Source organism: Ranitomeya imitator, chromosome 7 (genome assembly GCF_032444005.1).
Source record: "Ranitomeya imitator isolate aRanImi1 chromosome 7, aRanImi1.pri, whole genome shotgun sequence".
Classification (NCBI taxonomy): domain Eukaryota; kingdom Metazoa; phylum Chordata; class Amphibia; order Anura; family Dendrobatidae; genus Ranitomeya; species Ranitomeya imitator.
In genome coordinates, this window is record NC_091288.1 from 187596092 (window position 1) to 187609914 (window position 13823).

Genomic DNA, 13823 nt, shown 5'->3' on the forward strand with positions numbered 1-13823 from the left:
GCCACGCGACCAATCACAAGCCGCGACGTCACCGCAAGCTATTGACGCGCTCATTTTTAGAAATGAGCGCGTTAATGGCTTTGAAAGACATAGCGGCTTGTGATTGGTCGCGTGGCCGCGACCAATCACAAGCCGCGACGTCACCGCAAGCTATTAGCGCGCTCATTTTTGAAAAATGAGCGCGTTAATGACTTTCAAAGACGTAGCGGCTTGTGATTGGTCGCGGCCACGCGACCAATCACAAGCCGCTATGTCTTTCAAAGCCATTAACGCGCTCATTTTTAAAAATGAGCGCGTCAATAGCTTGCGGTGACGTCGCGGCTTGTGATTGGTCGCGGCCACGCGACCAATCACAAGCCGCTATGTCTTTCAAAGCCATTAACGCGCTCATTTTTAAAAATGAGCGCGTCAATAGCTTGCGGTGACGTCGCGGCTTGTGATTGGTCGCGGCCGCGACCAATCACAAGCCGCTATGTCTTTCAAAGCCATTAACGCGCTCATTTTTAAAAATGAGCGCGTCAATAGCTTGCGGTGACGTCGCGGCTTGTGATTGGTCGCGGCCGCGACCAATCACAACCCGCTACGTCTTTGAAAGCCATTAACGCGCTCATTTTTAAAAATGAGCGCGTTAATAGCTTGCGGTGACGTCGCGGCTTGTGATTGGTCGCGTGGCCGCGACCAATCACAAGCCGCTACGTCTTTGAAAGTCATTAACGCGCTCATTTTTCAAAAATGAGCGTGCTAATAGCTTGCGGTGACGTCGCGGCTTGTGATTGGTCGCGTGGCGGTCACATGGGCGGCCCGCGACCAATCAGAAGCCGGGACGTGTTTCTCAGGTCCTAAAAGCGCTGATTTTGAACAACGAAGCCTGCCGGTTACCCGCGCTGAGTTCAGGGGCCGCCGGAGAGGTAAATATATCAATATTTTTTATTTTAATTCTTTATTTTACACATCTCTATGTATCCGATACCGATACCCGATACCACAAAAGTATCGGATCTCGGTATCGGAATTCCGATACCGCAAGTATCGGCCGATACCCGATACTTGCGGTATCGGAATGCTCAACACTATTGAGAACCGATCTTTATGCACCTCCCTCTTTAGGCTGTGCTGAACATTTTCTATACCACCATAGATCCTTGACGTAAACGGTTTCCTACTTTTCAACAGGATGGGGACTAGCCCTGGTGAGAACCCCTGCCGAATCAGTAATGCCCTCTCAAATTCCATGCTGCTAGATGGAAGCCCTTTACTTGAGAGTGGGTGGCAAACTGGCCCCTGGGTAAGAAGGTCCGGGATCTCTGGTAGAATCCATGGATCGGTCACAGACAGCCTTAGCAGGGAAAACCATGGTCTCTTTGGCCAGAATGAAGCAATGAGAATTACCCTCGCCTGATCCTCCCTCCCTGATCTTCCTCCCGACTGCTGGAATCATCGCTATTGGGGGAAATGCATAGGTCATCCTGAACCGCCAAGGAATCCGAAGAGCATCTACTGCGAATGGTTTCTCCCTTTAGGTTTAACGAACAGAAGTTCCTCACTTTTCTGTTGTGTAAGCTGGCAAACCGATCTTTCTCCGGTTGTCCCAATGCCCGCACTATCTGTTGGAAAATTTGGGAATTTAGAGACCATTCTCACAGGAAGTCTGACTTTGTGTTGTGCCGTAAGGACAGTAGGTGTTGCTCTGCTAGCTGGAGTATGATGTCTGCTGCCACCATTAGGATATGGGACCTTGTTCCCCACTGGCAGTTGATATTAGCCATGACTGCGCGACATGACTCGGACATGGTAACCCTGGAGGAAGGGGAGAAAGCGTCTCAAAGCTCTCTCCACAGCCCTCAGCTCTTTCACGTTCGAACCCTGGCCCCTCTATAGAGGAGACCAGGTCCCCTGAACCGAGTGAGACCTTAGATGTGCCCCCATCCGGTATTGCTCGTATCTGTCGTGATAATGTCCTCCACTGGTCTTATCCACTGGACTCTTGGCGACAAAGGTTTTCTTACTGTCCACCAAGACAGGGAATCCCTTATTGCCAAAGAAAGATATAACTTTCCCTCTAAATACCCTTTTAACGACCTCTGTGCAGACAGGACCTCCCACTGTAGTTGCCTTAGGTGAAATTGAGCCCATCTTAATGCCGGGATACAAGATGTTAGGGATCCTAGCAAAGACATTGCTTTTCTTAGTGTCATTTTTGGCTGACGTATCGCTGACAGTGGCAGGGCCATTATCTTGGCTACTTTGTCCTCTGGTAGAAGACAGATCTGGCACTCGGTGTCCAAAGCGAACCCCAGGAAGGATTGTATCTTTTCCGGTTTTAGCCTTGATTTGAGGGTATTTACCATCCAGCCCAGCTCTTCCAGGACCAGTTACCTCCCTCTCCTGCTCTGTGTAGTGATCTTCTGACCTTCCGACTATAAGGAAGTCATCCAGGTACGGGATAAGCGTGTTTTGAGAACGAAGGTAGGCCATCTCCTCTGATATTTCCTTGGAACATACTCTCTGAGCTACTGACAGTCCGACTGGAAGGGCTGTATACTGATAATGCCTGACCCGTCCTTGGACAGTTTTTGATGGTCCTAATGGATTGGGATGAGATAATAGGCGTCCTTTAAGTCGATGACCGCCATGAAACAATTCTGGAATAACAGCTTTAGGCTATGTGAGCATGTTGAGTATTTGAAGAAATTTCTGCAAGGTTTCTGCAGCTCTTCGCAGGAAAAATGGTAAGGAAAAAAAAATGCGCGTTTTGTACAGCAATGAAGGCTTTTTCTTTTTAGCCATATATATTTTAAAAAAGGTTTTTCTGATGTCATTTCTTGGTTCAATACCACCTTTTTCATGCTGATGTAGTAGCATCAGGGTAATGGGATTAGGGCTTGGTGTCAGCAGCTATCAATGACACCTAGCCCTAGGCTTAAGGTACCGTCACACTTAGCGACGCTGCAGCGATACCGACAACGATCCGGATCGCTGCAGCGTCGCTGTTTGGTCGCTGGAGAGCTGTCACACAGACAGCTCTCCAGCGACCAACGATGCCGGTAACCAGGGTAAACATCGGGTAACTAAGCGCAGGGCCGCGCTTAGTAACCCGATGTTTACCCTGGTTACCATCCTAAAAGTAAAAAAAAAAAATCAAACGGTACATACTTACCTACAGCCGTCTGTCCTCCAGCGCTGTGCTCTGCACTCCTCCTGTACTGGCTGTGAGCACAGCGGCCGGAAAGCAGAGCGGTGACGTCACCGCTCTGCTTTCCGGCTGACCGACGCTCACAGCCAGTGCAGAGAAGCACAGCGCCGGGGACAGACAGCGGTAGGTAAGTATGTACTGTTTGTTTTTTTTTACTTTTAGGATGGTAACCAGGGTAAACATCGGGTTACTAAGCGCGGCCCTGCGCTTAGTTACCCGATGTTTACCCTGGTTACCAGTGAAGACATCGCTGAATCGGTGTCACACACGCCGATTCAGCGATGTCTGCGGGGAGTCCAGCGACCAAATAAAGTTCTGGACTTTCTTCCCCGACCAGCGACAGCACAGCAGGGGCCTGATCGTTGCTGCCTGTCACACTGGACGATATCGCTAGCGAGGACGCTGCAACGTCACGGATCGCTAGCGATATCGTCTAGTGTGACGGTACCTTTAGTAATGAAAAAGCTGTCAGCCCGACCCCCTCATTACTAAGCTGATAAGTAAACACAAACTTTCTGTCACCAGCCTATGTACAACAGAGCAAAGTGCACAGGCATGAGACAGCAATGTCTTTGGAGCTCTACAGCACAGGGGGCTGGTTTCACGGCTCATTTCAATACCTAAGCCAGCCACCTTCTCCATCATGCTAGATTCATAGCGATAGAAGGGGGCTGAATTATCTATTGAAATAAGCCAGTCAGCCAACCTCCTTTACGCAGATCACATGCCATCTGTGAAAACTTTGTCCTGCATCACTGCAAAGCCAGAAGTGGAGATGCTGATATATCAAGATCGGGCGGCTTTTTTTTAAAGTTGTATCATCATTTTACACACATTAACATTTTTTTTTTTTTTTAAGGTTGACAACCTCTTTAAGAGATTATTTGCAACAGCAATGCCTCGTTGTGTACACTGCTAGGAGACATTTAGCCAGTAGAGGGCGATCTTCTGCTTGGCCCTCTATCTGCTCTGCATTAATATTGCTGCTCAACCACAGAGGACCTCTTACTTCTAGGCGAAACCGGACCCTCTTAATGTAAGCCGGAGATCGCCAACCTGAGTGCATACGATCCTTACGGGAGGATGCATTACCCCTCCTGACATGGCAACATCATTTCTACACAGGTACAGAGCAGATTGACAAGTGGACTCTGTGAAATCCACGCTCACCCTTTGCTTTTGTAAGTGAGGTGTGGAGAAAAACACTTGCCCTTTTATTGCATTGCCAAATCTTAATGTCTTGTGCAATTCAGTATCAGAGGCCGGCACACGGGGGAGAATAACCGGCATTATATCCATGAGGTTAAGCATGAAATTTAATCATGCTCATCTGTTATGATGACCTTATCGGCACACACTCAACTGATAAACGTCTTATTACAGCATCAGGGAAAAGGCCACCGCCAGCTACAGGCCTCCTGCCCGACAAACAGGATTTATGTTATGGAGCAGAACAGCTACAGGCACTTGGCTCCTGTTCACACTTTGTTATTTTAAAGGGAACAGAGAAGAACAAACAAGACTCAAATGACCAAACATAATCCCAGGGAGGAATTATATTCCTACTTCCAGTGTCGGACTGGGCAGCCAAAGGCCCACCAGTAACCAACTCCATTGCCGCAGTTCTCGACTGCATACAAATGTGACATTATCCTCAATCACAAATTTATACAACAATGAATTGGTTAGATTGTTTCATGAATAAGATGCCGCCATTGTCTGTACATAGTGATTCCAGTATATAGTGCCAAGTAAGCTCATATTGTTAGGTTGAACAATTTAATAAAATGTTCACTTAAGTTGCCTACTCCTGGCCTAATGGATATTGATCAGGTGCGCACCAAAGAAATAAACATATAACAACACACAGTCATATGTAAACTCTCCATGATCAATCTATGGCCCAGCTGCAAGGGAAAAAAGAGACTTTATTCAGTCAGAACACATGGTTACATATCCCCTGTAAGGGGGCTCGGTTAGCTCTAAAATGGGAGTGATCGGATGCATTCCATTGGTTAGTGGGTTGGGCAATGAGCAAGTCCATGGGTGGATCCATGAGGTCATCAGGGTGGGTTGGTCCATGAGGTCATCAAGGTGGGCGTCACTGTGGGTGGATCCATGAGGTCATCAGGGTGGGCGTCATCTTGGATACCAGCCAGGCAGCCACATGGCTCTCTGATACAGGAAATGGCAGCCATCTTTAGTGTCTTACTTTCATCTAAAAAAACTTATGTAAGATCAAACAATACACGTTATGGGTCATTTCTCTCAATCTCTTATGGCTTGGGGTTAATTATTTGATCTTATGGCTCTCCTCAACAGTCCCCCCTAAATACTTTATTAACCCTTTTTTTTATCTTGATCCCATCATGGTTCCCTAACCCACCAGTGTTAAGTGTCACTATGACATCAGAGGCTTCATGACAATACGGATGCTATAGACACCAGAGAATGTGTGACCAATCATGGATATATCAGGAGGTATCTCGGAGCGCGCTACCAGCGTCCTCGGGACTTTTCTACCTGCTGGCTTTATTATTCTTCAATCTCCATGGTTACATAAAATACACATGTCACTCACCCTGATGTAACACATCCTAGATCTGACCGTCTCGCCCGGGAGGGGGGAATTGGAGTTTTCACCAGTTTGAGACAAGTTTTCCCTTGTGGAAAACCTCCCTTTGTAGCTGGACTTTGACAAGCAGGTCAGATCCTACTCTGTCCCTAACTGTCTAACAAGTTTATAATGTGAGAGATGGATTAAATGGCGCTATAACAATTAATAATAATAATAATATGAATCCAGAAGACGCTCAGCAATCCTGACTGAAGTAGGAGTAGTCAGGAGCACTTGGTAGGAACCCTCAAATCTCGACTCCAGGGATGTCTTTCTGATGAACTTCTTTACCAGCATGTAGTCACCAGGTTGGAAATCATGGGTACCTTCACTGGAATCTGGATCTGGAATCGATGATAAAACTTGTACATGTGTTACTGACAGTTCTTTTAGTAAGGACAATTACATAATTTACAAGAGTATCACTTCCTAAAGCTAGTTGTTGTGGAAAATATTGACCCAACCTTGGAGGCTCCAGTGAGAATCTCGTGTGGTGTGAGTTTGGTGGGACCCCTTGGGAGTGTTTCTGACTGAGTATAAGGCAATGGGCAAAATGTCTGTCCAAGTCTGACCTCCTAACTGGCTTTCAGTATTTTATTTTTCAAGGTGCCATTCAGTGTTTCTACTTTCGCACTGCTCTGTGGGTGATATGGAGTATGTAAACCCAAATCAGCTCCCACCAATGTCCATAGTTCCTTAGTTAGTGCTGCAGTGAACGCAGGTCCTTGGTCACTCTCAATTACCTCTGGGACCCCATATCTGCATACTACTTCAGTCATCAGTCTCTTAACAGTCACTCTGGCAGTCATGTTTATTACTGGATAGGCTTCGGGCCATCCTGAGAACATGTCAGTCACTACCAGTACATACTCGTACTTCCCTACTTTTGGCATTTGAATGTGATCAATCTGAATCCTCCGAAAGGGATAGAGTGGTTTAGCCAATGTTTCTGAGTAACTTTCTGGGGCGGTGCTGGATTGCATGTTGCACACACAAGGCAGGAATTGCAGTATTTTTGGGTGACAGTAGAGATCCCAAGTGCCATGTAAGTCTTCCAAATCAGGTCAATCATCTGATTCCGGCCTCTGGGCGATACCGTGTGCCCATTCTGTCTCCGAGGAATACAGATTACGGGGTAGACAGAACTTTTTGTTCACCCTCCAGACTCCATCTTCATCCTTTTTTAGCTCCTCCTTCTTGTCATGGCTTCTTTTCATCATCCAATGTCTTGATGTAGATGGATAATCCTCATAAGAGAGCCTTTAGTCCCTTCTTCAGTGTTTTGTGACACGTACACCGCTGCTTTCTCTTTCCCAAATGGATCAGCAGCATAGGTTTTTACTGTTTTGTCAGCAAAGAAGTTCCTCCTTGCTTCTGGAGAATCCAATCTTCCGTGAGCTTTGATCTTGATCACTGCAACCTCCGAACGTAGATCAAGAGCGGCCACAAGTTCTTGTATGGTAGCAGCATGTTTTACAGGAGTTCCACTGGACGTTAGGTATCCTCTGGCTGCCCAGATACTGCCGAAGTCATGAGCCACTCCGAAAGCATATCTTGAATCCGTGTAGAGGTTGACCACCTTCTCCGTTGCTTCCTGACAAGCCAACGTCAAAGCTTTAAGTTCCGCTTCTTGTGCAGACATGTGCGGTGGTAGTGATCCAGCTGAGATGACCTGGTCATGTGTAACCACGGCATATCCCGTATGGAACCTTCCCGTTTCATCTGCAAATCTGGAACCATCAGTGAGGAACGTCAGGTCAGCATGTGGGAATGGGTCTTCAGACACGTTTTTCTTGGAGGCTACTTCTTCCTGCATTTGCTCAAGACAGTCATGATCCTCCTTTGAGTGTGTAGAGGCATCTTCTCCGAGAGCATCAGCATCATCATCCACATCCCCCCTGGAAAGAGGAAGCAGCATGGACAGTTTGAGGATGCTGCAGCGGACAAGACATTATCCGGAACCAACAGCGAATATTGTAGTCTCATATGACGCTGCACCAACAGATGTTTAGGGTTGCAGGAATAGCGATTATGTCGTGTGGAGCCATTAAGAGAACTGGATGTCCTCAAATGATATCAGAATTTGGGATTCCAAAAGCTGGTGCAGACTGTATGGCCTGTTTAAGAGCGTAGAAAGCTTCCACGGATTTGAGGTCTTCGTACAATGGCTGCATCAGCTTTGAGGCATCTGGAATCCTTTGGCGACAATAAGTGATAGGTCAGCCAGCTCATCCGAGGCCCATGTCTTGGGGTCTTGGCAGAACTCAACACCAGAGTCCCATGTTTTGTCACTGGCAAGTGAGTCATCATTGAACACGATATCCATAACAGGCCAATATGCATCAACTGCTTTAAGATTTGCCAGGGAAATTAGATCTTGCTACGTAGCTGGGTAAGTACTTTGGATTTGAAGCATGCTTCTGTAGAAAGGCATCGGCTGTTTTTCTGGATCTGGAGTTTGGTACAACAGAGTAGCAGCTTGCAGGGGTGTAAACTTGACGTAGAGGGTGGGCTCCTCAGACATGAGCATTGGCACTGTTGGTGGTGACACCTGAGGCGGGAGTAGAGATGGCACCGGAATTGTCAAGGTCTCAATTTGCTCACTAATATTCGCATACTCTAAAATGCGAGTTATTGCTGCATGAAGTTGTTGAGCACTAACGTCTGGATGAATAGGGTCAAACGTAGGGGTCACAGCGTGTATGATCATTCTACATGGAAGATTGCCAGCTTTAGTCACCACTATGTCCCCAACAGCTATCTGACCACGTGACTCAACAATGATTTGACTGTCAGCTTGAATAGTCGCCCCTCCTGCTTACACTATAGCTCTAGCTACACCTCCATTATGCTCTAACCGAGAATTGGCAGCTTTAACAATAGCGTCTGTTTCCATTGTCGTTATGTCACCCTTTCCCACCACTAACAAGGGTCCCTCAGGAAGTTCTTTTTGAAAACAGGTTGTCAACATTCCCTCCCCTTTGTGCTTCCTGTGCTATTGACATCCCCCTCCCAGATTGAGCCCCCCCCTTGATACAGTTGCCACCGTCCCATACAGGTGTGCACTTGGCTGCAAGAGAGCCTGTGAGGTACCGGGCATAGGGTTAGGTAGACTGTGTGAGAGTGCTATTGTAGTGGAAGCGTTGGGAGGAGAGGCCATTGCTTGGAGCATCTTGTGTGGGTTGTTGTGAACAGGTAATTCAGAACCACAATGGACATTGAAGTTCAGAGCACACAAAGTGACCTGACAATTACCAAAAACATAGGACGAGCTCTGAGACGTGGGAACTCCGCTGACCGCAATCCCCAATCCTATCACACAACACCAGAGGTAGCCGTGGATTGCGCCTAATGCTCCCTATGCAACTCGGCACAGCCTGAGAAACTAACCAGCCCTGAAGATAGAAAAATAAGCCTACCTTGCCTCAGAGAAACTCCCCAAAGGAAAAGGCAGCCCCCCACATATAATGACTGAGTAAAGATGAAAACACAAACACAGAGATGAAATAGATTTAGCAAAGTGAGGCCCGACTTACTGAATAGACCGAGGATAGGAAAGATAGCTTTGCGGTCAACACAAAAACCTACAAACAACCACGCAGAGGGGCAAAAAGACCCTCCGCACCGACTAACGGTACGGAGGTGCTCCCTCTGCGTCTCAGAGCTTCCAGCAAGCAAGAAAAACCAACAAAGCAAGCTGGACAGAAAAAATAGCAAACAATAATAACACAAGCAAAACTTAGCTTACGCAGGACAGACTGGCCACAGGAACGATCCAGGAGGAAGCAAGACCAATACTAGAGCATTGACTGGAGGCCAGGATAAAAGCACTAGGTGGAGTTAAATAGAGCAGCACCTAACGACTTAACCTCATCACCTGAGGAAGGAAACTCAGAAGCTGCAGTACCACTCTCATCCACCAAAGGAAGCTCATAGACAGAACCAGCCGAAGTACCACTCACGACCACAGGAGGGAGCTTGGCCACAGATTTCACAACAGTGGGTGTGCGGCTAAATTAGCAGTGGAAGTGACAGTAGAAAGGGTTGGTGCCGAGGACGATCCAGGCGGGAGCATTGCTAGATAGGGGAAAGGTTCGGTGCCCCATTGGAAACCACTGAGACAGGATACATGGGTAAAGCTTGTTCACTTCCCAAAGGAAAATAGTATTGGCCGTTAGTGGTCATTACTGGGTAACAAGGATTTGGTGATGTGGTGTATAGCCTTAGTCTAAGATGTTCACCACCAGGAGCAGCACATTTGCCATCCAGAAAATGGCGACCGTCAGAATTACATGTTATCCACAAAATGGCCACCATTAGAATTAACACATTTGCCATCCACAGAATGGCCGCCGCCAGCATGAACACATTTGCCATCCATAAAATGGATGCTACCAGCATTAGCAAATTTACCATCCATAAAATGGCTGCTACCAGCATTAACAAATTTACCATTTACAAAATGGCTACTACCAGCATTAACAAATTTACCATCTACAAAATGGCTACTACCAGCATTAACAAATTTACCATCCATAAAATGGCTGCTACCAGCATTAACAAATTTACCATTCACAAAATGGCTACTACCAGCATTAGCAAATTTACCATCCATAAAATGGCTGCTACCAGCATTAACAAATTTACCATCCATAAAATGGCTGCTACCAGCATTAACAAATTTACCATTTACAAAATGGCTACTACCAGCATTAACAAATTTGCCATCTGCAAAATGGCCGCCGCCAGCACTAACAAATTTGCCATTCACAAGATGGCCGCCGTCAGGGTTAGCACATGGCTCTGGGCCACCATTATAAGGTGGTGGCCCCTCACAGGATATATTTTTGTAATACACATAACTCAAAACTCTGCCCTTTTTATTCCTTTCCTCTTCTACCCAATTTTCTCTATACAGACTTTCAGAGACTTTCTCCCATGCCCTAGCAGTAGACAACAATCCATTATCTTCTAGGATACCTTTCCTTTCTTTCAAGACAATCTTCCACTCCAGGGGCTGTAACCTTCCCCTTCTGGCATTCCACACAACTTCATAAGCTTTTTACATTGTTTAACATGACTCTTCCCTTCACGAGTCGCTACTAATGTACACGGGTCTAACTTGCCATCTGAATTTGGCTTAGTGCCAATACGGCAGAACTGCATTAATTTCTCCATCTTTCTATAGATATCTATATCTCTATCAAGATAACAAACACCAAACAAACAATAAGACGGGGGAGATGACTCAAACCTGAGATTCTAAAGAGAACTGAGTCTGCAGTACTCAGTTCCTACTCCCTCTTGTCACGTGGTCCCTGTCTGACTTCCGTGTTCCGTACTTTACAAACCAATTATTCCCTACTTAGTCAAATTGCTCCCTAACTTACCAGTCCCCGTGCAGAGTCAACTCACTCGATGCCACGGGGCAAAAAAACTATAAATGTATTTATTTGGCTCGAACTGAGTCATCTCACTCCAAGTTTTAATGAGCCGCTACACAATTTATTAGGCGCCGAACTGAGTCATCTCACTCCAAGTTTTACCGGGCCCCCCTAGGCCGAGTCAATCACTCAAGGTCCTAGTCTCTCTTATACAGAACTGAAAATCTTATCACAGGCGACAACCATGTACTGTACCACAGACAAAAATAATTTTTTTTTTTTCTTACACTTGCTTGCTTTTCTTTTCTAAAAACTTGCTTTTCCTGTTCTAACACTTGCTTTTCCTTCACTAAAAAAAAACCAAAACTTGCTTTTCCTGTTCTAACTACCAGTCATCTCCCCTCCTCACAACACATAACAGGCAGTAGGCAACTAAAACATGTGACGGTTCTTGCAATTAAATGACCAGCAGCGGAGAAACCCTTCTGCCGTCTTACAGATACCACGAAGACCGGACATGGTCAGGCAATCTGCACAGGATACCCCGAAGGACACAGGTAAAGACTACAGATTATAAAAATCAGCAGACTTACCGTGTTCTGATAAGGAGGTGATCAGTCTCCATGTTCGGGGTATTCAGCGCGTCGTGCCATTCCAGTCGCCGGTCCTCAGGGTTCAGGGCTCTTCCTCTGCTGGCCCCACGTTGGGCGCCAAATTGTTAGGTTGAACAATTTAATAAAATGTTCACTTAAGTTGCCTACTCCTGGCCTAATGGATATTGATCAGGTGCGCACCAAAGAAATAAACATATAACAACACACAGTCATATGTAAACTCTCCATGATCAATCTATGGCCCAGCTGCAAGGGAAAAAAGAGACTTTATTCAGTCAGAACACATGGTTACATATCCCCTGTAAGGGGGCTCGGTTAGCTCTAAAATGGGAGTGATCGGATGCATTCCATTGGTTAGTGGGTTGGGCAATGAGCAAGTCCATGGGTGGATCCATGAGGTCATCAGGGTGGGTTGGTCCATGAGGTCATCAAGGTGGGCGTCACTGGGTGGATCCATGAGGTCATCAGGGTGGGCGTCATCTTGGATACCAGCCAGGCAGCCACATGGCTCTGATACAGGAAATGGCAGCCATCTTTAGTGTCTTACTTTCATCTAAAAAAACTTATGTAAGATCAAACAATACACGTTATGGGTCATTTCTCTCAATCTCTTATGGCTTGGGGTTAATTAAGTATTTGATCTTATGGCTCTCCTCAACAGTATAAGAGGGTGGTGGCCCACCGGAGGATTCTCCAGTTCTCCAGTGGGCCAGTCCAAGCATGTTTCCTTCCTATGAGGAGTAACACAATTAAAAAAGGAGGATAAAAAATCATTTAAAATGAGGGTAACTTTCACTTTGTGCTATGAGATGAAGGGGTTTTAAGAAGCTAACCACGTTGTTAACATAAGTGTTTAATATTGATCAGCATACCAGGATACTCGGGAAAATACCTGGACGTAATCTTTAGTAGCAGATGCAAGTTAAATCTGTGTGTCTGACATTTACAGACGATAAAGGAGAGGAGGAATCCCGAAATATGACATTGATCTTGCTTTTCATTATTAGGGAATAGGCAGACTGCCGTATAACTCGGTCAAGGATCGCAACACACTTCTCGGACTGGCCATCGGCTCTCCCAACCGTAGCGTGACAGCTCCATAGAAATAGGTTGTCACACTCTGGTCGGAAGAGCCCCTCGCCAGTCCGAGCATTGCGTTGCGATACTTGTCCCAGTTATTCAGCCGTCTGACTGTTCCCATATGTGGTTTACGAGATGCTTCTTTAAAAGGGAATCTGTCAGCAGGATTTCACCCCCAAAACTATTTGTATGTGCATGTATTTCAAAGGCAAGTCCAGCGATATCTTTACATGGTCGGTCCATTTCTTCATTGCTGATTAATCAGCATTTAAATTTATATGCAAATGAGGCTGAAAGAGCAATGGTAGATCAGAAGCTTCTGTCATTCCGGCTCTATTTCCCTCCAGCTTGACTGACTACTCCTTTGCCTCAAGTCACAGCATATAAGGCGATCAGTAAAGCTGGAAGAGGTAGCACTGGGCGGGGGATAGAGCTGGAGTGACAGAGGACCAAACTATGCACTCTGACATCAGACAAGCGCTTACAAGCTCTTCTGGATAGAGCTTGTGAGGACTATGCTTCAGGAAACCGGAATCTCAATTTGCAGATAAGTGTTTCAGGCTGTTGCAGCTCTTTAGTGCAAAGCATGAGATCTGATTTGGCTGTATGAGAGGCATCTGGCTGAGGTCTAAGAGGTAATGTCACGTGCCAGAGTAAAGAGACTTATAGGCCATGTAATGCATTAGGACTGCGGAATGCTTAGTTTTGCCTGCAGTGACGCTATGGGGGATTTAAACAGCAGATTTCTCCACATTATATTTGATCTTGATCACTGGAGGTTTTAACAGAGAACACCTTTGAGGGTGTGTTCACACGTACAGATTTTTTTAATGCAGTTTTTAAATCCAAAAGCAAATAAAAAAAAAAAAAAACACAGGAAGAGCATCAGTCTCATCTTCACAGTCGTCTTCCATTTAGGATTTACACTTGCGTCA

General features: G+C 46.1%; 1 long non-coding RNA gene across 1 annotated transcript; it reads right to left on the reverse strand.

The window, feature by feature from the left end:
* Positions 1–5084: 5084 nt before the first annotated feature.
* On the reverse strand, positions 5085–12250 carry LOC138645143 (uncharacterized). Its single transcript, XR_011314713.1, has 2 exons — positions 11788–12250; positions 5085–6154 (listed from the first exon to the last, which is right to left on the reverse strand). It is a non-coding gene; the product is annotated as an uncharacterized lncRNA (long non-coding RNA).
* Positions 12251–13823: the final 1573 nt, after the last annotated feature.